Source organism: Oncorhynchus clarkii, chromosome 15, assembly GCF_045791955.1.
Source record: "Oncorhynchus clarkii lewisi isolate Uvic-CL-2024 chromosome 15, UVic_Ocla_1.0, whole genome shotgun sequence".
In the NCBI taxonomy this organism is placed as follows: Eukaryota; Metazoa; Chordata; class Actinopteri; order Salmoniformes; family Salmonidae; genus Oncorhynchus; species Oncorhynchus clarkii.
In genome coordinates, this window is record NC_092161.1 from 18,686,061 (window position 1) to 18,698,165 (window position 12,105).

The window sequence follows — 12,105 nt, forward strand, 5'->3', positions numbered from 1 at the left end:
TTTACCTGAATAGTGCTCCAATGTATCACTCCGCAGGGTCAGTGAGACTTTTTTCACAACATGTATTACGCGGTCTGACACAAAATGCGACAATTTACATGTTTTTTTATTTATACATATGTATAAGCTTATTTTTTAATGCATGGTTTATTCCTGATCGACCATTATTAGTTTTAACACGTCTTACTTCATGTTTAATTGGACCTATTTCCGCGACAAACGTTGACAGGCAGTGCTTAGGTCTATCCTAAACATGGCCACCATGATGGAGTAAAGCTTCAACTTTAAATTTCACATTTTTAGAAGAAAACTTATACATTTTCTATATTTTCACAGGAATGTTTCAACGGAAGAAATTATATCAGTCATCTTATCCATATGAAATCATTGGAGAAAGTTTCTTGTTGGATTTAATAATGGTTTAAGTTGTCTGGAAGCTGGAAACGAAAAAAAAAATAATTGCATCAATTCCGTAACCGTTTTAATTTCTCTCGATAGTTTTAAAGCTTTTACAAACCTTTTGTGGGATTTTTCAAGTTGTGGATCTATCTTAATTGCAATCATTTTGCTGTGAAGAATTGAAGAAACGATTGGGAAATATTTTATAATTTGTATGCGTTTTATGGCAGAAAGTAAATATTGGTGGTCGAAGGGAGAGTAGTAATGTAATGTAATGTAAACTGAAGAATACATAAAGGGATATAACAGTTTGTATGATTTTTGAGGCGCCGAAAGTGCACTGGTCACTTCCCCCATATTTTTGAATTGGTGGATGAACGAGTCAGCGACACCCCTTACCCCACTTATACTAAACGAAAGTATGACATTTCTCATATGGCTTTAAAGGTCATGAAGGAAATACATCTGAACTTCTAGGTTCTAAAAGGTAAGCTGTAATATATTTCTCTATATTTTACTCAGTTATGTGTTTTCAGACGTGCAGCGATAACCAGCCCCCTTCAACATTTCCGTGTGGCCAATCATGTTGCCGTAGAGCGCTCTGTTTGTTATAATTTTTGATTCAAATATGGCCTTTGAAGAGCGCAGCTTCTTGCTAAAACTATTTCGCATTTTACATTATGGTTTTAATGAGACGTTAACCCTATGGTTCGGCTACTCACTCAAGAAGATCAAACAATAGTGTTTGTCAAGGTTGTGACCATCAAATGATGCAGTCAAAAAGTTGTTTTCAGAGCTTTGAACAACATACATTCAATCCCTATGCCCACTCTTGAACTGCACCTATGGGTTTTGACCTAAGCATATTAGAGTCTGAACGTTTTAAACCAGAGGTCTTCAATTCCAGTCCAGGATATTTGGTGTACATGCTTTCATTCCAGCCCTTTAGCAACACCTGGCATTGCATGTTATGGCCCAGACTGAAGATACAGGATTGGTTGACTATTTTAAACAGGTCAGGTATTGGTGATGGGCTGGAATAAACGCTTGCACACGCAGTAGGTCTCCACGACCTAAATTGGAGAACCACATGCGTTGTGGCTCTTGATAGGACATGAGGAGAGTCCAGTGTTTATTATAACCACGAATTGCAATATATTTTCTCAAAAACTATGCCCAACTTTTTAAGTCATGTTTCTTATGCATTCAACCTTAAGACAGCACTGCATGCAGATCCTGCCATTGACAACCAAGGACTCCAGTTGTTATTATAGACAGAAGTGCAGCTGATTATATTGTCGTCTCTCAAATCAACGAATAAGGCCTAACTCCTTACCTAGCAGTCGAGGCTGCTGAGGGAGGACGGCTCATAAATGGCTGGAATGGAGCAAATGGAATGGCATCAAACACATGAAAACCATGTTGGATGTAGTTGATACTCTTCCGCTCCAGCCATTACCTCGAGCCTGTCCTCCCCAATTCAGGTGAGACCAACCTCCTGTGTTACCTGGTGATGTATAAGTAGATTCAAGTACAGTGAAATGCCTTTATTGCCAGCTCTAAACCTGACAATGCAGTAATCAATATCTGTAGTACTAAAAACAATAAGATGGTACAAAAACACACGATAAGTAAGCTAGCTATATACAGGGTCAGTTCCAATACCATATTTACAATGTGCTGGGATACTGGAGTGAAGGAGGTAGATACTTTTGGTCATGTAGTGTATGTGGACACCTGCTCGTCAAACATGTCATTCCAAAATCATGGGCATTAATATGAAATTGCTGCTATTACAGCTTCCACTCTAATGGGAAGGCTTTCCGCCAGAACTTGGAACGTTGCTGCAAGGACTTGCTTCCATTCAGTCACAAGCATTAGTGAGGTCAGGCACTGATGTTGGCCAATTAGGCCTGGCTCGCAGTCTGCGTTCCAATTCATCCCAAAGGTGTTCGATGGGGTTGAGGTCAGAGTTCTTCCACATCAATCTCTACAAAGATTTTTGTATGGACCTCGCTTTGTGCACGGGGGCATTGTCATGCTGAAACAGGAAGCGTGATTCATCACTCTAGAGAACGCTCTTCCACTACTCCAGAGTACAATGGCGGCGAGCTGTACACCACTCCAGCCGACGCTTGGCATTGCGCATGGTGAGCTTAGGCTTGTGTGCGGCTGCTCGTCCATGGAAACCCTTTTCATGAAGTTCCTGTGTCCTCGATGGCTGTGTCCTCGATTTTATACACCTGTCAGCAATGGGTGGGAATGAAATGGCCAAATCCAGTAATTTGAAGGGGTGTCCACCATACTTTTGTATATATGAGCCAATTTAGCAATTAGGATATGTTATCTGTAAAACCCCACGGCCTTGTTCTAAAAACATATTTTATTTGAGTACTCAAAAAATCATGCAAGTACTCGAACAGTCAAATGTCAAATGCCCATCCCTAATGAGGACATCCTGGTGACACAGGGATGCTAGTTTGGGATTTCACTCCAATTTGTTGTCACATAGTTGCTAAAGACCCAAACTAGCGTTCCTGCTATGTCATATTAACCCTGTGAATATTGCGTCTTTGGTATGATATAAGTTAAAATGTGAGTTAGACTTGTGAGGACAAGCCGTAGAACCAAGAATAACAAGGTGATGTCTCATTTCATATGGGTCTATTTTTGTCTGTGCCACAGCGTTATGTAAAAGGCTCTGCGTGGTCAATTCAACGTCTGAAGTGGCCGTACAGCATTTACTGCCATGCAGCCTCTGCAGATGTCCTAGCTTTCATACTTCTTGCGCTTAGCGGAGCAGAGCTATTGTGAAGGAAGTTTTCAAGGAAGTGAGTTTTTGTTTATACAGGATGTACCGCCCCCACCTACTGTCAACCAATCATGTCAATGTGGAGCTATACGGAGTCCTCTGCATTGTTCTAACATTTGAGGCACATGGCGATGCGGTATGGAGCTTGATTTGGCCTTTGCATGCCACCAGAGGGTCCGCAATATCGTCATACGAAGTCTCTGACCACATTTTCGGATCAAGCATGAATTGGATTTAAGACAGTAAAGAGCTAAGGAAAATGTTATGAGAAGCTATGTGCATTGTTAGTCAGGGAAGGAAGATGAAGACAGAATGCTGCATACAGGTAAAAGTGGAGGACAGTGTGCAGAAAGCGAGTGAAAGTGGAGGACGTTGTCAAGGAACACACACCAGGAAGCTTTTATTGATTAGATCAGAGGTAGGAGGAGTTGAGAACATTTGTCGTCACTTACCGTCTTAAAAACAGTGTTGTCAGTGTTCCAGGTCTGATGCCATCATCATTAAAATGACAGATGTCTGACTTAGACAATTTGGCTTTAATGTTGTGTGAATGTAGACCATTTATGGCTAATGTTTAAAGAACTTTGAAGGCTGGTTCCTTGGTTTCAAATTAGTGATAGGATGACATGGCAGGGAAATTCAGAGAAGATCCTTGAATATAGGACATGGAATGGCTCAATTAATCTTAATTTCACCACAGCAAATGCAGTCAGTCTAAAACATGTCATGGTCCTGTCGTGCTTACTTGGAACATAGCAAAGATGGAGGGCTGGAAAAAATGCAGTCCTCCCTGACATGATAGGTCTCAACACCCCACTTTGTTTCGAAGACCATTGGGCCACACAGGTGAAATCTGAGGCTGTGTTTACACGGGCAGCCCAATTCTGATTATTTGTTTTCCACTAATTGGTCTATTCACCAATCACATCAGATCTCTTCACCTAAAATATTTTTCAGAACTGATCTGATTGGTCAAAAAACTATTATTGGGAAAAAGATCAGAATTGGGCTGCCTGTCTAATAGAAGCCAGAGGGTCTCAGGTTTGAGCTTGATTTTTGCAAAGCTCAAAGGACACCAATAATGTCAAGAAGGAAGATTATTTAGTATCACTACTTTCACTGTTTGAAGGGTACCTAATACATAAGGACTTCATACGACATTCATAACACATATTCCTGTGTCACTTACAGTGCAAATGCTGACTGGGCTCCATGTCAACATAACTATATCTGTGAGGCTGTTATGACAAAAATAATAATACACAAATTCTGGAGATTATTGCCTCTTGGTAGCTACCCTTAATGGTGAACATAAACCTATCAGTTGGAGATATTAGTCATCCTTAGGGTGTCGGATTGCTATATAGTGCATTCTAGCAAATTTTTGAAAGGCATAACATGACATTCAGGAAGTCTTGAGGTAAAAAAAAATGCATGATGGTCTTCCATTCTTAAGAGCCTACAGTCTCTTGGCATTGTTGCAGAAATGGATTGCAAACTGTTGTGGCAGTGATGGTCGTGGTTATTAAATTAGCTGAGAGAACTGTCAACACCCACTTAGCTGCTTGCAGGCCCGTCCTAGTCCTACTAATGCTTGTGCAACCATTGCTGTGTTCAGTAGGAAGAAATGGGTGATTTGAGGGGCCTGTTTAGGAGGGTTTAACGTTACAGAACGTTTAGGTAGAAGGGTAGGCCTATAGTGTAGAACAGGTGTTATGGTCTGTAATGTGCACTAAGAGTATGGTTACATGCACATAATAATGTGATTATTGTGGATAGTCAGATTTAATATACTAGTTTGATTAATACGTTTGCATGCTTTGCAAGAAGAACGATTTCCCTAATAATCCTGTTTACATCTGAAATCAGGCTACCTGATAAATGCAGAAAATCGCCAATCAAAATAAATGTTCTACCACAGCATCCATATTCCTTTTTTGGAAGCATATTTGACTTTTGAGTTCGAACATATACAGTTTGTATGTGAAAACGACTTCTTCTTCTAAGAGGCATACATTGTTCCGAACTCGCTTCACTCGTGCTAAAGAGAGAGGCTCGCTAGGCTGCTGGTAGCACATGTGCAGATAAAAATATACTGCTGGAACGTGGGTGTTTACATGTCCTAAAAATGTAAAATATTGCTCAGAAAATGTTGTTTTAATCGCCGTATATTTACTTCAATTTTGACCTTACGCTGATTTAAGATAAGCAGAGTAAGATGTTTACATGACTATTGCATAACCTGCCTACTGCCATAATCCGTTTTAATATCTAATTATTAGTGTGCATGTAAATGTACTCTCTCATAGGTAATTGTGTTCTATTCATTACATTTGACTGTAAGGTTTCAAACATTTTGTTTCACTTCACAGAAATACATTCCAGAATGCATCCAATAACAAATAATTTTGTTTTTACATTTCAAATGTTTATTTCTACAATGAACACAACAAATGTCTCCTGACCATCCTTCACCACAACTTGACAAACACAACGGATTGTGTTAGAGGGAAATATGTAGTTCAAGATTGAGACATGCGACCTGGCAGCTTGAGAATAGCCCCCCCCACACACAAACACCTTTACATTAATGATGTTAATATTTTTTTTGTCTTAAGATTTGGAAGGTGTCGCCACAATAGGCCTTTATGGTGAGTGATGTATCTACTCCAAATGTTTGCTACATTACATCAAATGTTTACTGTAACAAATTTGCTTTGTGAAATATCCCTTATTTTGCATCTACATGTTTTTACAGCGCTTACTGCATAAACAAAGATTTTTTTCCCCCCCTAAGTTTGTGGAATAGCTTTTATTCTCCCTGTGTCACTGACGTCTTCTGTTGGCCAAGCCTATGACGCTACCTCCGATAAGAGGGCTACAACAGCAAACAAGCAGGGCTAAGGCAGCCACATGTCCTGAGCAAACCACATGCATTACATGTGGACACCTACTTGTCGAACATCTCATTCCAAAATTGTGGACATTATTATGTAGTTGGTCCCCCCCTTTGCTGCTATTACAGCCTCCAATCTTCTGGGAAGGTTTCCACTAGATGTTGGAACATTGCTGCAGGGACTTGTTTTCATTCAGCCACGAACATTAGTGAGGTCGAACACTGGTTCGCAGTCAGCATTCCAATTCATCCCAAAGTTGTTTGATGGGGTTGAGGTCAGGGCTCTGTGCAGGCCAATCAAGTTCTTCCATACAGATCTCGACAAACCATTTCTGTATTGACCTCGGTTTGTGCACGGGGGCATTGTCGTGCTGAAACAGGAAAGGGTCTTCCCCAAACGGTTTCCACAAAGTTGAAACCACAGAATCATCTAGAATGTCATTAAGATTTCCCTTCACTGGAACTAAGGGGCCTAGCCCGAACCATGAAAAACAGCCCCAGACCATTATTCCTCCTCCTCCGAACTTTACAGTTGGCGCTATGAATTCGGGCAGGTAGTGTTCTCCTGGCATCTGCCAAACCCAGATTTGTCCGTCGCACTGCCAGATGGTGAAGCGTGATTCATCACTCCAGAGAACACGCTTCCACTGCTCCAGAGTATAATAGCGGCGAGCTTTGCACCACTCCAGCCAACGCTTAGAGGGGTGATCTTAGGCTTGTGTGCGGCTGCTCGGCTATGGAAACCCTTTTCATGAAGTTCCCGACGAACAGTTATTGTGCTGAAGTTGCTTCCAGAGGGAGTTTGGAACTTGGTCGTTGCAACTGAGGACAGACAATTTTTATGCGCAACACGCCTCAGCCTTCAGCGGTCCCGTTCTGTGAGCTTGTGTGGCTTACCACTTCACGGCTGAGCCGTTGTTGCTTCTAGACGTTTCCATTTCACAATAACAGCACTTACAGTTGACCAGGGCAGAAATTTGACAAACTGATTCGCTGGAAAAGTGGCATTAAAAGTCACTGAGCTCTTCAGTAAGGCCATTCTACCGCCAATGTTTGTCTATGGAGATTGCATGGCTTTATGCTCAATTTTATATACCCGTCGGCAATGGGTGTGGCTGAAATGGCTGAATCCACATGTTTTGAAGGGGTGTCCACATACTTTTGTGTGTGTGATATGTATTAGTGCATCTGTCCTTAAATGTGAGAATCCATGTTTTTATGCTCAGTGATGTCCCAAATATCTTGCTAGTGGGAATGGGTCTGTGATGTGAGGTGGACACTTTGAAATGCCAATACTCAAGTTATAAACATGTAATATCCACTTCCGTTTCTGGTGTCATAGGCACATAGCCTACCCTTCAAGCAGACCAGCAGGCTCATAGTCTGTTTGTGGTCTGCCCAGCGATGTTGTGAGGCTGAACAGCCACTTGGCTCTAGTAGTGCATTTGAGAACTAGTAAAATAAAATAAACCGGTACAGACGCACAGCGGGGGACCCTGCTATTTATTTTCTCTCCTCTAATTTTTTTATTCTCTCCACCCCAACATGACTGTGCTTAACAAAATGGCTAAATTAATTTATGCAGTAGAGAGCGATGCTGCCAAGCAGCACGGAGATGTCCCCCAATGCTAGACTTCACACATCTGGTCTCGAAGACATTACAGATGAGTCAATGTCTGCTTTCTTCCTTTCCCCCCTTTCTTGTGCAAGAGCTCGCCTTACCTAGCTCTGCTAAATTGACACTGGTCTGTCCACTGTACAGTTGTGCCTTTCATCAAGCAGTTGTAGTTGCTATTGTTAATTTTCCCAGTTATTAGAAGTGGAGGCTAGATCTGTTGTATTCTGTGGTAGTTGTTGGAGGCTTAAGGGGTGGTAAACCCAGCTAATTTGCTCGTCGAAGTTGAGGGGGAGTGCTGTGACAGTGATGGCCATCCTGGCCCGTCTTCTATGTGTTTCTGCATGCTTTGCATCATGAGGTATGTGAAAGCAAGTTGAGTTGTGTAACTTTTGTGTTGTTACACAATGTGTTGTAACTTTTGCACAAGCATGCCTGATTGAACTAGTCAACTAATCATCAAGCTCTTTCGTAAGTTGAATCAGGTGTGCTGGTGGTGGAATCAAACAAAGGTGGAATGGCTGGGCTCAAGCACGGCTCCAAGCGGGTTGGGAAATGGGATATTTCCCATTTCCGGGGCGGCAGGGTAGCCTAGTGGTTAGAGCGTTGGACTAGTAACCGGAAGGTTGCGAGTTCAAACCCCCGAGCTGACAAGGTACAAATCTGTCGTTCTGCCCCTGAACAGGCAGTTAACCCACTGTTCCCAGGCCGTCATTGAAAATAAGAATTTGTTCTTAACTGACTTGCCTGGTTAAATAAAGGTAAAAAAAAAAAAAAAAAAAAATATGTTGCATTGAAAGATCCTTATGTCATCAAATTTTGCCATTCGTAGCCAATATCAATGTGCCAACTAGTGGACAATGATAGAGATTTATAATTGTTTTTAGATATACAGTGGGGAGAACAAGTATTTGATCCACTGCCGATTTTGCAGGTTTTCCTACTTACAAAGCATGTAGAGGTCTGTAATTTTTTATCATAGGTACACTTCAACTGTGAGAGATGGAATCTAAAACAAAAATCCAGAAAATCCCATTGTATGATTTTTAAGTAATTAATTAGCATTTTATTGCATGACATAAGTATTTGATACATCAGAAAAGCAGAACTTAATATTTGGTACAGAAACCTTTGTTTGCAATTACAGAGATCATACGTTTCCTGTAGTTCTTGACCAGGTTTGCACACACTGCAGCAATGATTTTTGCCCACTCCTCCATACAGACCTCCAGATCCTTCAGGTTTCGGGGCTGTCAATGGGCAATATGGAATTTCAGCTCCCTCCAAAGATTTTCTATTGGGTTCAGGTCTGAAGACTGGCAAGGCCACTCCAGGACCTTGAGATGCTTCTTACCCAGCCACGGCCCATCTTCAATTCTCTTACTGGCCAAGATCCCGCGATACATGGCCCCGTCCATCCTCCCCTCAATACGGTGCAGTCGTCCTGTCCCCTTTGCAGAAAAGCATCCCCAAAGAATGATGTTTCCACCTCCATGCTTCACGGTTGGGATGGTGTTCTTGGGGTTGTACTCCTCCTTCTTCTTCCTCCAAACACGGCGAGTGGAGTTTAGACCAAAAAGCTTTATTTTTGTCTCATCAGACCACATGACCTTCTCCCATTCCTCCTCTGGATCATCCAGATGGTAATTGGCAAACTTCAGATGGGCCTGGACATGCGCTGGCTTGAGCAGGGGGACCTTGCGTGCGCTGTAGGATTTTAATCCATGATGGCGTAGTGTGTTACTAATGGTTTTCTTTGAGACTGTTGCCCCAGCTCTCTTCAGGTCATTGAACAGGTCCTGCCGTGTAGTTCTGGGCTGATCCCTTACCTTCCTCATGATCATTGATGCCCCACGAGGTGAGATCTTGCATGGAGCCCCAGACCGAGGGTGATTGACCGTCATCTTGAACTTCTTCCATTTTCTAATAATTGCACCAACGGTTGTTGCCTTCTCACCAAGCTGCTTGCCTATTGTCCTGTAGCCCATCCCAGCCTTGTGCAGGTCTACAATTTTATCCCTGATGTCCTTACACAGCTCCCTGGTCTTGGCCATTGTGGAGAGGTTGGAGTCTGTTTGATTGAGTGTGTGGACAGGTGTCTTTTATACAGGTAACGAGTTCAAATCAAATCAAATCAAATTTTATTTGTCACATGTCACTTGCTACCCAAACAGGTTCAGTTAATACAGGTAATGAGTGGAGAACAGGAGGGCTTCTTAAAGTAAAAATAACAGGTCTGTGAGAGCTGGAATTCTTACTGGTTTGTAGGTGATCAAATACTTATGTCATGCAATAAAATTTAAATTAATTACTTAAAAATCATACGATGTGATTTTCTGGAATTGTGTTTTAGATTCCATCTCTCACAGTTGAAGTGTACCAATGATGAAAATTACAGACCTCTACATTCTTTGTAAGTAGGAAAACCTGCAAAATCGGCAGTGGATCAAATATTTGTTCTCCCCACTGTATATACAGTACCAGTCAAAAGTTTGGACCACCTACTCATTCCAGGGTTTTTCTTTACTTTTACTCTTTTCTATATTGTAGAAAAAAAGTGAAGACAAGCAGCCACCCTTTGCCTTGATGACAGCTTTGCATACTCTTGGCATTCTCTCAACCAGCTTCATGAGGTAGTCACCTTAAATGCATTTCAATTAACAGATGTGCCTTGTTAAAAGTTAATGTGTGGAATTTCTTTCCTTAATGCATTTGAGCCAATCAGTTGTGTGGTGACAAGGTAAGGGTGGTATACAGAAGATAGCCCTATTTGGTAAAAGACCAAGTCTTTATTATGGCAAGAACAGCTCAAATAAGCAAAGAGAAATGACAGTCCATTTATTTTAAAGACATGAAGGTCAGTCAATCTGGAAAATTTCAAGAACTTTGAGCGTTCAAGTGCAGTTGCAAAAACCATCAAGCGCTATGATGAAACTGGCTCTCATGAGGACCGTCACAGGAATGGAAGACCCAGAGTTACCTCTGCTGCAGAGGATAAATTCATTAGAGTTACCAGCCTCAGAAATTGCAGCACAAATAAATGTGTCACAGAGTTCAAGTAACAGACACATCTCAATATCAACTGTTAAGAGGAGACTGTGTGAATCGAGCCTTCATGGTAGATTTGCTGCAAATAACATTAGACCGGTGGAAATCTGTTCTTTGATCTGATGAGTCCAAATTTGATATTTTTGGTTCCAACCATCTTGGCTTTGTGAGACGCAGAGTAGGTGAACGGATCTCCGCATATGTGGTTCCCACCGTGAAACATGGACGAGGAAGTGTGTTGGTGTGGGCGTCTTTTGCTGGTTACACTGTCAGTGATTTATTTTGAGTTCAAGGCTCACTTAACCAGCATGGCTACCACAGCATTCTGCAGTGATACGCCATCCCATCTGGTTTGGGCTATCATTTGTTTTTCAACGGGACAATGACCCAACATACCTCCAGGCTGTGTAAGGACCAAGAAGGAGAGTGATGGGAGTGCTGCATCAGGTGACTTGGGTCTCCACAATCTCCCAACCTCAACCCAATTGAAATGGTTTGGGATGAGTTGGACCGCAGAGTGAAGGAATAGCAGCCAACAAGTGCTCCGCATATGTGGGAACTCCTTCAAGACTGTTGGAAAAGCATTCCAGGTGAAGCTGGTTGAGAGAATGCCAAGAGGGTTCACAGTTGTCATCAAGGCAAAGGGTGGCTACTTTGAAGAATATCAAATATCAAATATATTTTGATTTGTTGAACAATTCTTTTGTTTTTTTGATTCGTAATGATTCCATATGTGTTATTTCATAGTTTTGATGTATTTTCTGTTATTCTACAATTGTATAAAATAGTAAAAATAAAAACCCTTGAATGAGTATGTCTGTCAACGTTTGACTAGTACTGTGTGTGTGAGATATATCTCACACGCACACTCAGGTTTGATGCCTCCCATCCAACCTGATCGAGCTTGAGAGGATCTACAGAGAACAATGGGATAACCTCCCCAAATACAGGCATGCCAAGCTTGTAGCGTCATACTCAAGGCTGTAATCGTTGGCAAAGGTGCTTCAACAGAGTACTGAGTAAAGGGTCTGAGTACTTATGTAATTGTGATATTTTTTTTTCTTCAGTAATCTCTAAACCTTTTTAATCCATTTCAGAACAAGGCCGTTCTAAATGTACTGTGTGTGTGGATGGATTTCAGTAGAAAGTCCACTGTGTCTCATGGCGTACTCAAACGGGGCACCTTACAATACAGGTTGTGTGTTAACCAAACCAAAAGTTGTTTTCTGTTTCTTTTTTATCTACTTTGGTATTTAATTATCTTACCTAGCAAGACAACTGTATCCCCACAGCTCCAATCCGATGTCCATGGTTCAATTAATAAACTTGTCTCCT

The 12,105-nt window shown here is 41.6% G+C and overlaps 1 protein-coding gene across 1 annotated transcript in view; it reads left to right on the forward strand.

Annotated features, from left to right (window-relative positions):
- The first annotated feature begins 682 nt into the window (after window positions 1-682).
- Window positions 683-12,105, forward strand: part of LOC139367007 (histone-lysine N-methyltransferase 2C-like) — a 221,964-nt gene continuing 210,541 nt past the window's right edge. Inside the window, exon 1 of the mRNA XM_071104854.1 lies at window positions 683-886. The gene's annotated coding sequence lies outside the window, so the exon portion shown is untranslated. The remainder of the gene's footprint in view (window positions 887-12,105) is intronic.